Below are 10,026 nucleotides of genomic sequence, written 5' to 3' on the forward strand. Positions count from 1 at the left end.
CTAACGCTAATATAAATTCTTAGTAACTTGTTTGCTTGCAGGATGGTTGTGACAACTCTAATACAGAGTGCTTTTCCTGGTAATGTACAGGTTAATAAAGGCTTCAATCAGACTTAGAACTTTGCAACTAATATTGACAGATTTACTATAAATCATTCTTCCTGTTATTATACAGGTTACTAAGAATTTATATTAGCGTTAGGGACCCCTGAAACTGAGCTTTGTCTGTGTTTTATGTTCTGTCTCTGGTTTTAAATATATATTGCCATTCTCAGTAGCACTCCTCTGTGACACTCATATGCTTATATATATGTTGTGGTTATTTTGGGGGTTCAATAGGAGCTTGTTATGTGTCCAGTATATCATACATTACATAACCTACTGGATGTTTTAATTTAAATGTACAAAGTTGGGGGATACTTTATTGGTATTATATATTTGGGTCAGACGAGACAACTTTGTAACTGTCAATCAGGTCAGTTGTGGTACACGTGTGACTGAAGGGGATGAGAGTAAAGCAAGAAAAGAAACAAGACTGGAGCACTTCCCAGGCATAGCGGATGCTTTGACTTCAGGTTCATGACTATGTTCTCCATCAGTACATGCAGAGTGATATCGGGGGGGGGGGGGTGCACGCGTGGGGATATTATGTAACACCAAATGACGTCAGTAGGTACATAAAAGGGTTTTAAACCACTGTGAATGAAAAGACTATTCATAGTTTAACCTATGCACAAGTAAGCAGAAATTATAGTAATAATAATGGGCATGGAACCATATTGCAGAAACTAGGACTTCTCCTGGTAAGGATCTCAGCTGTGGTTTCAATTAGGACTAAAATAGTAGAGGTGTTTGGGCAAGTCTACATATTGCCAGCCTGTGCCGTGCTTTGTTCTAGGGCAATGAAATTGTTCTTTGTTCTCTATGTGCACTTGCATTAACAATTAACCTAATTTATTATGTGAAAGACACATACTTGGATGTGTTTTAAATAGAGCCATATGGATACTTTAAAAATAGCAAGACTTACTCCTTCTTTTGTGGAACAGTTTCCACCAGCTCTGTTGTCACATACCAGGGCTTTTATAAGCTATTAAGGTAAGATTTTACGACTATAATTGTAATTAGGCTTTGTAGGAATTGGCTGACTATCAGAAGACACTAGAGACAAAAGAAAAGCAGCGTAGGTGTTGGAGAGACCAGAGGGAGGGACACAAGAGACTTTCTGCCATTTGATTATCTTGAGAACATGTTAAGACTAAAATAACATTTCCTTTTGTATCATTGTCAAATTGAAACCTTTGTTATTTAATGCTAAGCACTAAGGGGCAAAGCTATGGAACCCAAGCCACTGAATTGTCACATGTTGCTGTGTTTTAGAGGGGCACTTCGCTCCTATTTACTAAGCAGTGCTATTCCATAAGGCTCCTTACAGTGGTGAACGACACTGTGCAGCCCGTTCCATTGAATGTCCAAAGCCAGGGTGTGCAGCGCACAGCAGTAGAGAGGAGCAGGTCTTAGCAATAAAAGTCCTTTATTAACAAATCATCATGTGGGACAACAGCAAACCTTCAACGCGTTTCGTTCAAAGGAACTTTATCAAGAAGTGCTGTTCCATTGAATGGTCTGTACGGTGTCGTATTCAAGAGCACTGCTTAGTAAATAGAGCCCAGCGTTTTCCTGAATATAGATTTCATTTGATTAATTTCCATTGTCTTTCTCCTTGAACTAATTGAATAATATGTATTCATCTGCTTCTATCATGTAAAAATCTGAAATTCAACATGGCCATCTACGCCAAAATACGGCTCCTGATACTGACTCTCTTGGTGGCTGCATCCTGGCAGGGCAAAGAAGAAAATATCCAATTCGTTACACTTGCCTGCTCTGTGTAATCTACAAATATCACAAGGACCAGCACTCTTATGGACCAACATATAAACCCCATTGACTGACAGTGTCATCTTGTTACAACGGATACAGCTAAAAGCTTCCTTACAACTAGTACATCCTGATAAGTTCTGTTTGCTTCTCCTCTATTCTTGCTTGTGCTGAGGTAAGAAACACAACTGGAGGGCAGGGAGAAGCAGCAAGGCCCACCATGGACTAGAAGCTGGCTTTGAAATCACTAATGCCATAGGTATCTTGAATCCTCCTGTCCCGCCTATAGCACTTACAGCAGAGAGGGTTTACAGTAGTGAATGGGGTCTTGTCAGAGCAGGTAAAAGAAAGGCACATGGGAAAATATAAGGGTAAGTGGAGAAGGATAAAAGAGAAGAATTAGGTGAGAAATGGGGCTGGGAAGATGAAGAGGGGATTGTTTTCCAAAGAGTGAAGAGAGGGTGAAGGGAAAGTGTGAGAAAGAAAGAACACACATCATTCATCTTCCTTGGATGGAAATGCAAGAAACAAGCACGTTAGACGGTGTGAAGCTATCTACAAATGTAGTTCTCATCCATTTGACACACCTTTGGGTTGGTGTTGTAAAAAATCCGTTTTTTTCTGTGTAGCAGATATTCTCGATAGAAAGGGCCCTGTCAATGTATTATTACACAATTTGTCTCTGTCAGAGGGTTAGCATCTGTCACTATCTGTTCTTTGTTGATCATTGGGCCCGTCTTCATTGCTGTCTATGACCATGTCTACTCGTGTGTGAAAAAGTATGTGAACCTTTAGATTCGGTAACTTGTTGCACCCTCTTGAGCAGCAATGACTTCAACTAAGTATTTCCTGTATCTGCTGGTCAGTCTCACATCAGTTTTGAGGAATTTTGGCCTATTCCTCCTTACAGAACTGCTTCAACTGGTATTTGAGGGCTTCCTTGCATCGACAGCTTGCTTCAGGTCTTGATACAGCATTTCGATGGGGTTTAGGTCCAGACTTTGACTAGGCCATTATAACACATGGAATTTACTCTTCTGCAGCCATTCTTTTGTAGATCTGCGTGTATGTTTAGGATCATTGTCTTGCTGCATGACCCACTTTCGGTTCAACTAATGACATTATCCTCTAGAATCTTCTGATGCAATGCAGAATTCATGGTTGTGTCAATGATGGCAACCCGTCCAGGTCCTGAGGCAGCAAAGCAGCCCCAAACCACCACACTCCCACCACCATGCTTGCTGGTTGGGACAAGGTTCTTCTGTTAAAACGCAGTTGCGGAATAAAACTTCAGGCCTTGCTATCAGAGTTGCCACCTTCTACTGTAGTCTAACTCAGAGATAAATGTAAACAAAATTCTCTTACTGGCGGCGTGGTGTGGTTGTGGCAGCGTCTCTCGGCATCCTCTGGCATTCTCCTGCATCTCCCCCTGCAACTCCTGTGAACATTGCTGCGTGGTGTCAAATGACGGCGCATTGCCATGACAACGGGATGCTACGTGATGTCACGACGTTACGCGGCCTCAAGTTGTCATGGCAATGTGATGCCGGGTAGCATTGTGATGTCACGTGACGCTGTGACATCATGTAGCTTCCCGTTGTCATGGCGCGCAGCTTTCTACTTTGTATGTGATTAAGAGGATGTCTAGTAGGTTACCTTAACTTTGCTTCAGCCTAGACTGCTGTTTCTTTGTTCTCACTAAGGCTACGGCCCCAGTGTCGGCTCCTGCACGCGCGCCTGGCGGCGCGGGCATGGGTGCAAGCTGCGGTCTGTGCTGAAGCTGCAGGGTGAAAGAAAAGCTTGACCTGAGTGCGTATTTTATTCAGACTCAGGTTTGATTATTATATGTACTCTTGTGATAGCTACACAATATGTAATAAAAGTCTTGTGACAGACGGTTACCCTAAAGTCTTGAGAGTGGAGTTTTATTTCTTCCACACAGTGTTTGGTTTTCGCCAAACATAACGTTTCTCATTGAGGCTAAAAAGTTCAACCTTTTTTTTGAGAGCAGTGGTTTCCTCCTGGCTATCCTTCCATGAACACCATTCTAGGTTAGTCTTTTTCTGATAGTTGACTCATGAACATTCACATTAGGCAAGGTGAGAGTGGCTTGCAGATCCTTGGGTGCTACACTGGGGTTCTTTGTGACTTCCCGGATGATTGGTCAGTTTGTTCTTGGAGAGATTTTGGTGTGGATGACCGCTCCTGGGTAGAGTGACTGTGGTCTTGCACTTTCTCGATTTGTAGACTATCTGTCTGTTAGAGCCCCAAATCCTTAGAAATTGTTTTGTAACCTTTTCTAGACTGATGAGCATCAATAACTGCTTTTCTGAGGTTTCTTTTGATCGTGGCATGACGTGTTTCCACACACTTGTATGGTGAAGACCAAACTCACAATGTTTCTGATATTTATATAGGGAGGGGCCTCCCAAACTCACCCCTGAAGATCTACCTAATTACTTAAACACCTAATTCTAATTATCCCCTTTTATTTAGCTGATAAAACCAGGGTTTAACTTACTTTTGCACATACCCTGACTCTTAATTACTCATTGTTTGTCTAATTCATACATTATTCTATTTCAATAGACATGGAATTGGTTAATATAAATCCTATTGGATATTTAAGAAAATACTGATTTTGATTCAGGAAGGTTATCATGGAAAAACAATGGAATTTCTGTAATTATCATTGGGGTTTCTCAAACTTTTTCTCGCCAATGTATATATATTTACATTATCTTAACTAACAAGTGAGTGTTAGTGTCAAAAATTGCACTTTGCTCCTGCTTTTTTCATACAAGTTGTTTGGACAGCTGAGAGACCAAGGGCCGCATTTGACCCACGGTTGGCAGTTGAAGAGCCAAGCTGTACATGCTAGTGGCTCTATGTTCAGCACAAAGCAGTGAATGAGTACATCATGGAGACCTCCAGGCTCGTAGAAGTTGCATACTTGTCATCCAACCAGTAGCATCTGATGGAGGAGCTGTGTGGGCTACTGAGGTCGCTTGAGGAGGCCAACATTCTGGTGAGCAATGAAATTGCTGGTGGATGCCATGCTCCACTGCCTAAGAACTTATCCCTATGTAGAATCTGTGTAGACTATGGAGCAGTATCATCTGGCCACTCTTGTAAACACTCACTTCAAGGACTAAGGAAAATATGCTGTGCCTAGGGGGAAGATGATAGTAGCAATAACCTAACTCACACTAAGTCCCTTATTCTACAAAGTGCAATAGTGCCAGCGCCGATCTGGTGCCGACTCAATTGCAGCACTAAACACTCACTCTGTGTGAATCTCTCTATATCTCCGTCCCCTCGCCCTCCTGCTTCTGCACACGCCATCACCCAAGACTCAGAAGCAAAAGCGGCAGTTCACACGACCCCTTATGTACTTATTTTTTCTCTAAATTTAGTGTACTACCTGGTTATGTGACATTTTGCTGTCCGATTTGTGGGGAATCTATATGCTGCCATGTCACTCACTGGTGATATTTCGCGACATTATGAGCCCTTTAAGGCAGGGAGAACTGTTTTGCAAGGAAGCAAAGTTGAAAAAATGCATTTTGGATCATTTGCACATTTCTTCTCTTGGCAGAAAGTATATTCAGACATTTTACTTCAATTGAAGAGTAAAATGAGAAAAATAGAAGTTTCTACTGGCACAGCGCTTCAGAGAAAACCTGAAACTTAAAAAGACCAGGTTCAGTAAAAAAGGTTACAGTTAATTAAAACAAAAATGATGACGTCAGAGACATCCTACGCATTTCTCTACGCGTTTTCCTACCCAAGAGCAAAATTAAGTCTTGAAGAATTTCCAAGAGCAGGGATGTTTAAAGTGTTTTCTGCTAGAATTGTCAACAAATTCGGCAATGAGGGTTGGGTGTCAAGGCAAAGAAAGGTGTGCTTTTAAGTGCTGCACCCTTTTTGCCCACTTTTGTGTAAAATATATGGAATCCCCCTTTGGGATTACTAGGGCCTTAAGGGGTTAACTGTGTGGGCCCACAAAGTGTAATGCCCTTTCCTCTCACATGTTGCTGGGTGACTAGGCCGAATCATAGCCCGCCTTCTTCTACCCAGTAATAGTGACATCATAGCAGGATATAAATAGAGGGGACAGGCTTCTAGAAGGTCAGATCCCTGGAGGAGGCAGAAGTGGGACCTCACTGTATATAGTGTATATACGTTCAGTGCATAGATAGGTCTAGGATAAGAATCCCCGTTATTGTTTTCTTGTGAGGGACAGTGCCCTTGTTAGGTAGCGTTCCCAGTTATGGCTCCGCACTACTCTAAAAGCTCACAGATAGACAGTCTATGCCTAGAGGGGGCTACATAGGCCACAGCCCTGTAGCATAGGTAAAACCGCTAAGGTAATGAAGTTGCTTTTATTCTATTTTAATAATACCGTACTGAAGCAGGGGGTCTCCGGTGGTGAACCGCATTAATCTCAGCCTCGGGAACCCCCTGTTCCTGAGTTACAGGCCCCGGTATGGGGTGGCGGTATCCCCTTGCTTTGTTTAAATGTCCCGGCCACGTGGGCCGTGACACGGAAAACTTTAAACATGGCAGAGATACCGGCACCCCATACCGGGACCTGTAACTCAGGAAGCAGGGGGTCCCTGAGGCAGAAATTAATGCGGTTCAGCTCCGGAGACCCCCTGCTTCAGTACGGTGTTATTAAAATAAAAGCCTTTATAGGCGTGCAGGTAGAGTGACTGATTCAGTCTCACTCTTACTGCACGTCTCTTACAGACAGGTGCAGCCCGGTAGGATTCACACAGCGCGAGTCCCAGTCAGTCGCAGGGACCCCCGCCGTGTTAATCCCAATAGGCCATTAAGTCTCCGCACTGAGACCATGAGCACACTCTGGCACAGGTGGAAAAAATACGGCTCCACTGCGGATTTAGGGTTGGCAGCGCGACCGACCATTGTGCTGCATCTGTAACAGACTGAGCACTGCCATATACATAGACTCTTCGATGTAAACTCTTTAGGAGCCGGGCAAGGAGAGTTACATACAGTATAAATCAATTGTTAATTACATTTCTTAAAGCAGCAATCCACACTGCTCAAGATGATTTTTTTTTTTAAAACTTACCAGTAATGGTAATTCATCATCCGGCACCTGCTAAAAATATGTGCCAGACCGCTGGTTACTAATTCTGGAAAGATTTTTAATGGACATGGGGTCAGGGCTTGCTTCCGTGACCAATAGAAAGCCGCCATGACATCGGCAGTCCAGATGATGTTACAATTTTCTACTGGTAACCCATGGGGGTCTTAAGACATAGAAGGACAGGGATGAGCTCCAGGGTCACCCCCTGGTTTAAATAGGGTTACCCAACATTTTTTGCATGAACTACTGCTTTAGATCTGGCACTGATTGTGAGCTAGAGAAGTTTACTCCACCACACACTTTGTAGATTTATTCATGCAAAGAAAATGGGGCACCGACACATTTTATTTAGTTTGATGTTTTTCAGCATGATGGGAAAGGGGTACAGAAAAGAAAAAGGAGGGGGGCAGGGAAAGAAGAGGTATAGACAAAATGCGTATTCTCGGCATTGCAACTGTCAGCATAATGGTATCCAGCAAAAACAGACATATTTTGATACACCTCATTTAATATTTGTGTCAAGCAACTCCTTTTTAATTCTCACAATCCCCAAAGCTCAAGATATTGAACACGATACAATGTTGAAGCAAAGTACAGGTGGTCCGTCTTTCCGTTATCCGTCGAATGGATTATCCAACGCATCATAATGCATTTCGCGGAACGCTCACGACTACGGATTAACATTGCATTGGCAATCCGGTGTTTTGCCATCCGACGGCGGTTTGCGAAACGGATTCTGTCGGCTAATTGAGGACCGCCTGTACCTGGATACATTAACACAAAGAGACTGGGTGAAAATGCCTTACGTTTGTACTACACGTGCAGTAAAACTGCATTTCTACACCCCTCCTGTGACTGTCACCAAAATCCATTGTATAAACCTCTGATAATGGGGGGTTTGATGAAAAGCTTGATCAGCCCATAACCAAAGGGAATTTAATCCATTACATGAAAATAACTGCACATAAAGGCTCTTCAGGACTTGGAAGCAGTGATTCATGAAATAAAAGATTGATTTGCAGGGCATAGGACAAAAAAAACAATGGTTAAGAGGAGTGCAGAAATATCTGTATTTTGTAATGATCATTTAACCCTTTAGTACAGGATGTAATGCAGTGCTGCCTGTAGAGTTGGAAGAATTCAATTATTGGGAATGGGTTAGTGTGGTACAGTATGTGTGTTCTTTTTGTTATGTTATGGCTTTGGGAGGGACTGCAGGATATAGGCATATAATTAGACTTTGGCATTTTCTGTCCTTGTGCCCCTTCCCTGAAGGATGGAGACATGCCTGAGGGGAGACACTTACAGTAAATACAACTGTGGATCTTTAAACCCGTTTCCTTTATAATATAAGATTGATCAAAAATTGAGCAACACAATGATCAAACCAAAATACCAGCACAGTCTCTGCACGTCTTTAGTTGACTGTGGTTCAGAAATATTGTATTGCAGAGGCATCCATTCAGTACAGTGTTCTTACATTCCCCTTAGCTTGACAGCAGACATTTGTAGCAGTGTTCGCCGTCCCAGGGAGGTTTCAGTGACACTGATGTATCTCTTACGTACAGTAAGTAGAACCCTGGGGGAATTTGAGTAGTGGAACGCTGCCAACAGAAACCCAGGCCAGTGAGCGCTTTAATACACATAACTAGGAGGCTCAATACATTCCATGTGTTTGATATCTGCAGCATAACACAGATACTGTATACACAAACAAAATAATGCAGGTTCAACAGGTGCATAATCCATGAAAAACCAGGCTTGCCTGGTGCATTACTAGGTTTTGAAATACGCTGGTATTCCTATGTTTTGAAGCAATTACAGTATCTGCCCCTTCATACCCTGTTCTATAATTGACCTGAAATTGATTGGCATATTTATGGTATGCACCTCCAGCTGTAAAGTGTCCTTTTGTGCCATGTGATTGGGCAAATGGAACATTGCCAAGTTATGAAGGGCAGCGCCCTCTGTCTGTATTTTCAAGTCCTAACAGACTGAACAGTCCCAATTGTGTGATGAGCATCTTCCAAATACAATAGCAGCAGTTTTTGCAACATGACAGTGACAGATATCCAGCTAACGGGTGTTATGAGATAGGGGGGTGATAGCAAGACCACAGGGGTACACAGTGTGCCTTTCAATCTCAGAGCCCTGCATATATTATTATGTGATATTATATACATATACTGTATACACGTCTACAGCAGTTCCCTGACATTATGGGATTATGCCCCAGACTTCTTGCTTGTTTGTCACCATCAACAACAAATAAGTATTGACTCTGAGTACAAAACCAGGACATGTCCAGAACCTTGTAATGAATAGGTTTTGATTGCCTAATGGGGGCACAACTTCTATAACTAATGTAAGTAAAGGAACTGCCTATTTCAAGGAAGGTTGCACCCTGTTTGCTAAGCCCAAATGTAGGTATAGTCCTGGATAGGAATATGGTACTCTTCAAAGGGTAAGGGATTTTTCGTATATGTATCCAGGTCTTTCCCTTGCGTCTTCACCTTGCCCCTTACCTCCGCTGTAGCGAGTGTCACTGCAGGGAGGTGTGAACTGGCGACGGGCTCGCCGGAGACCCGCGGCGGACGCCGCTGCAGGGTGTCGCCATGTTGGTGCGCGCATACGCAGGGATGTTCCCAGTTGCAGTGGCCATCCCCGAGGCTTTGCACATGCATAGAGGATGCTGCAGGGCGGGCAACATATGCAGAGCGGCGGCAAGGGAACTATAGTTCCCAGAAAGCTGGGAGTACTAATCACATGTTGCGCAACAGTCTATAGGGCGCCAGGATTCCCCTGCTCAGGGGATTGATACATTTCACGCGTTTGGACCACGGGGAGTCGGAGCTGGGACGCCATTAGGGTAGGGTTTATGTGTGTTGGGGTCTGTGACTCCTGCACTAGGTCAGATACCCCCTTAGGCCCCAGCTAGGCCACGACTCCCCTGTCTAGCTTGTGGTTGCTGCAGGGACAGGCCCATAGATAGGGACACTGCCTCTGCAGAACTGAAAGTAAGGGACACA

Source organism: Ascaphus truei, chromosome 6 (assembly GCF_040206685.1).
Source record: "Ascaphus truei isolate aAscTru1 chromosome 6, aAscTru1.hap1, whole genome shotgun sequence".
Taxonomy (NCBI): Eukaryota; Metazoa; Chordata; class Amphibia; order Anura; family Ascaphidae; genus Ascaphus; species Ascaphus truei.